Here is a 5,257-nt window from a genome sequence, read left to right on the forward strand (position 1 = left end):
ATGTAGTAAAATAGCCTCTTTTTTAATGAGGAAACTATTCCTGGTAATGAAATATACTTTTTTTAAGTGTTGGACTAAAACAATACCATATATAATGACCAATGAACATCCAGTTCAAACCACCTCACCCTCCTATACTGACTTATATGAGGCTGTAAGCAAAACTGGAGACGGTGTGCAGAATATATAATGAGGAGAAAATACTATTTGCATTGCCAAGGAGCTGGGGATTCTGATGAATAAACCATAGGAGATGAAGTTTTAGTAATCTGGGTCCTGAAGGAATCCCACAGTCTCACTGAAGTAAATAAACCTTACTTAAATAAATGCTGTAAGTGGACCTTCCCTTGAAAGTATGGGCTACAAAAGTGGGACCTTTGTCTTGTCTTCAAAGGCTGCAGGAGAATTAAAAGAGTTCCAGGTACATGACAACACAGGGTGTGGTAGACAGGAGTCCTGCCTTTCCTGCTTTCAACTAGTTACCTCACCAATGCCAATATTCTTTGTCAGAAGCTTCTAGGAAGCAATCATTATTTGTTTATTCAAACCAACACCCAGAGGAGGGTGAGGTGGTTTGAGCTGGATGTTCATTTGTCATGCTTCTGTGTCACATTGCATGACTCCTACTTGGGGAGGATAATGCTGAACTTCTTAGGTAGGTCCTTTAGGAGAAATGAAGATACTCTAGAACTGAAGAACTACTTCAAATGAGTAAGGTCAGGCAGACTAACAGAAGCTATTAATAATCACCATCAAGGTGACTATTACTCAAATCCACTAACAAAATAATGCCTGGTGTGTGCTTACAGAGCAGGAGACGTTTGGATCGTACTAACCAAAGTCAGAACTTTCACCCGGGACAATGCAATGTATAGGCAGTTGATGCCAAAACAGGCAATCCCTAAATTTAAGACTATCCAGCTGTGAGAAAAAGAACTATGAAAGTCTGAAATGGCTATCAAGGGCACTTTACAGTGACAAACTGTTAAGAGAGAAGAAAAAAGAACACAGGAACAGCATTTAGGAACACAGATCAGTGTATTTCTTGGCTTCGTTTAAAGGTATGAGATGTGACTGCTGCACTTGCTGTTTCACAAGCTTGTAGAGAACCCAGAACTGAAGGCTTACAGAGAAGGCCCAGTTTTTCAAAGTGTTTGTAACTTGTACTAATGCACCCTACTGACTTTACAGGCATTAATCATTCCATGTAGAGAACATAGAAGCATATCTAAAACATTATTATTCTTTCTCTGCTGCTTTGCCCATATACATACATGATTTCTTTAGCCATTACCACCACTGGGCAAAGACCAGTAATACAACTCAGCCTTTACTTCAAAAATACATGGAACAATGAACTACAAGCTTAATATCAAAGCCTTAAAGGTTTTTATCTGTCCCAGAATTACAGTGGTAACTATACTGATTTATATAAGGCTCTACGCAAAACTGGAAACAGTGCATAGAATTCTGGGCAACACCCAAGAGCATGTAGTCATCTCAACAACCTCCAAATCCAGTGGTTTAACCTTTTTTTCCCCAATTGCAAACTTCATAATATTTTCATGCAGAAGATATGTAACTGTACAATAGCTTTAAATCTTCTGACAGTAATTTTTACAGTCTTCTTAGCAAAACAAGACTAAAAAGAAACACAGCACAGATCTCCCAAGGTGTATGAGCCACTGATTGAAAAACTACTTCAATATACTGTGTTCCCATTACACCAACAGAAAATTCTTTTATCTGCTATGAAATTCATAATGTGTGTCAGTTTTACAAATAATACAAACAAGAGAACTCCAGCCAATGCAGCAGTCTAGGCTGAAGCTTTTTTTCCTGGGACAAAAAAATCTTCAACCATCCATTTTGCCCTAAAGTTGTCAAAACCTTCACATCAGGCCCAGACAGTGGGTTACATCACACCTACAGCATAAAGCAAATTAAACTTCTAGAAGCAGTTAGATCTGATGCATCAGGAAGCAGCAGAATAACCACATCCTATGAATCATGCTCATCCTTTGCTGTTTTGACATGTTACAGGAGGAAATATGAGAGTTGCCTAGGGGAATTTCTAAATCACAGAATCATCTAGGTTGAAAAAGACCTTGAAGATCACCTAGTCCAACTGTTAACCTAACATTGACAGATCTCAACTACACCATATCCCTCAGCACTGGATCAACCTGACTCTTAAACACCTCCAGGGATGCGGACTCCACCACAGCCCTGGGCAGCCCATTCCAACACCCAACAACCCCTTCTGGAAAGAAATGCTTACTGATATGTAGTTTAAACCTTCCCTGGTGCAATTTGAAGCCATTCCCTCTTGTCCTATCTCTCATTAATTCATTAAAGAGGCTCATTCCCAGCTCTCTGCACCCTCCTTTCAGGGAGCTGTAGAGGGCGATGAGGTCTCCCCTCAGCCTCCTCTTCTCCAGACTAAACAACCCGTTTCCTCAGCCACTCCTCCTAAAATAAAATCCTCCAATCCTCCTTCAATTGTCTTCCCTTCTACTACAACAATTGTATCCTAACACAAGGCTTGGGTATGAGGATTGCTTTTGCTGTGAAATTGAATGTTATTATTTTATTGTAACACCTTTTCCAGACACCATCACTTTGTTGGAGCCATTTTCAGTTGTACTTCTGACAAAGTTGGACATATACATGGGCTCCCGTAGTTTTATTCTGTTAAAAATCCTGGCCTGTACACTGAGCTGAGAACACAGCATCCAGCACCTACAGTGGAAAGATCAGGTCAAAGATATCTAACAAAGTAGCTAGAGAAAATCTGTGGGGACAATTTTTAGTCTGTGTCATACTGGGGTAGCAATGTTACCTAGGGATCACTTAATAAATAAATAAATCTTCCATAAGAAAGAAGGGTTTCAAAGAAGCCTTATTCTAATTATGATAGTTCTTGCTTATCTGTATGTAGAATAATAAAGTATCTTATTATTGTCAGAGGTTATCACTATTTCAGTTTCTAGTGCTTTGCTTCCAAAACATAATCTGTTTCTCTCTCTTCACAAAGGGAAGGAGTTTCTATGTTACTGAAAAATGAATCACCTTTGTGAGACTCAGAAGACCAAGGGCTTTCCTCACATAATCCTCACATATCCTCATGAAAGCATCAAGTGTATTGCACCCAAGTGCCAAAAACACTCTTGCATACAGCAACTTTATTTTTTCCCCCAGTTTTTATGAGCACAACATTCAGTCTGTCTAGCAAGCTACACTGAAGCAATAAAATCCAGCAGGTTTCTCAAATTTCCTTAGCAACTTGAAAAGAAGAGGAACAGGTGAGTTGGCTGGCAGTACAGTAGGGTAGTCTCAGAAAACATACACTTTGTTTACTGCTTACTCTAAAATCCCCAAACAAACAAAACAGAAAAGGTGTTGGAGAACTTGTCTTGGGCACTTAGGAACATGCTACCCTTCCACCTTCTCAGTCTTTTTCACCATTCCCTTCTTGTCAGATGTGTGTCTGCAACACTGCATACTCAAATGTAACCTTACTCAGTTGAGTTTAAAGGTTGTTTAGATGAGATGTTGGGGGAGAACTTTGTGGAGTAGGGCTGATAATTAGTCTCGATGATCCCAAGGGTCTTTTCCAACCTGAACGATTCTGTGATTCTATGATTCTGAGTCTTGGCCACGTGCAGTTCTATGCTTTTACATATTGTGAAGAACAGATGATTTGATATAACTTTCCTTTCTACATTATCAACTTTCTACATTATCATGGATGACAGTGAAATTGCATCTCTTCCTACCATGTATATAAGAAATATTTATCTGTAAAAAGACTTAGGAAGGTAGGTCATGAGATAAACATAAATCCTTCAAGCTTCTCTTGCTCACCATCCCCAAGACATACATGATGAAATGGTAGACTATTGTAGCATACAATGAAAACATCCAAACCACCTAGACTGTAACACTGGAACTCAGTGTCTTTACATCTGGCTTCAAATCTTTGGAGAAAATGTACATTTTCTGCTATAACAACTGCAGTTAAAGGGCAGACACTAGGTAGCATGAGGTTTCAGTTAAGATTTAGCTCTGCTATTTCTTTCCTTGTTAATGAAATAACATCTTTCTGCAAACAGCATGTAACCACCCTAGTAGTGGTCCCAGAAATTAAGCACTCAGAAGTTTGGAAAGTGTTGCAAGAATACGTATGACTCTGTGCAGCTCAGCACAAACTGCCTTGCTCTATACTCTCAATATTACCTTTAATTAAGTGGTTACAGGTTTTACTCTCACCCACATCTTACCCCTTCCCATTCAATTGCTTCCTGACACATCATTTCTCTCACCCACATCTTTCAGTTCCTGCCCTCTTCTCAGTGTTCGTATTTCAGTCTTACTCTTCTTGCTCTGTTAGTCCTGAGCTCACAACTGAATGTCTAATTTCCCTCTGCTAATCAAGTCCCAGTCCAAGTCCAATGATATCCCATTTCTCCTTCTTTAACCTCTTCCACTGACAGCCCATCCTGCTGTTGTATTCCCCATTAAACCTCACAACAATTAAGAACCATTATGTAAGTCCAGGAACCAGCTTACTTGCTTAAACCCAGCTGCTTCCCAAATCAATCTCCAGCACTTTCTTAAGAATCTCCTTGACTTTTCATCTGATAACACTTTCCCCCATCATATTCCACCTGCTTGCTTCCCTTCCACTCAATGTCTCTCAGTCATTAACCTACACCTGACTTCCATTTTTTTTGTGTTGTTTTTTTTTTTTTTCCTCTTTTGTATTTCAGCATACTTCGCATGTTCTTTTTCCTTAATTTCTGAAGGTCGGAATGATGGGCTCAGTAAAAATGAAGGAAATAGTAGTTATCTACTTTCAGATCTGGCACCTGATTCTGCATTTGAACTTTCCAAAGGCAAACATCGGGGTCTGTCCTAGAAGTCAGTGACCAACTTAATGGTGTATGTGCCTTCTCACCGCACTGTCTTGTAAGGGGATAGAACAAAGTCCCTCTGCTTTTTAAAGAAGCATGTTACATGAGGGAGCATAAATCATTGAGGGGTTTAGGAATTCAGCATGGAGAAAGCCAGCTGAGTGTATCTAAGGTACCCTTTTCAGGAATGATCAGGTCTACAAGTTTTGTTATATTAAACACATTTTACTTTGAAAGCAAAGAAGGGCTAGAAGATAAGCAACACTTCTTGAAAGTTTATTTAAATGTAAAAAAATGGGCTTGACTGTCACTTGGGCGTGGGGTTTTTGTTTGTTTGCCCC

Source organism: Athene cunicularia, assembly GCF_003259725.1.
Source record: "Athene cunicularia isolate RWA chromosome Z unlocalized genomic scaffold, athCun1 chrZ_part2, whole genome shotgun sequence".
Taxonomy (NCBI): Eukaryota; Metazoa; Chordata; class Aves; order Strigiformes; family Strigidae; genus Athene; species Athene cunicularia.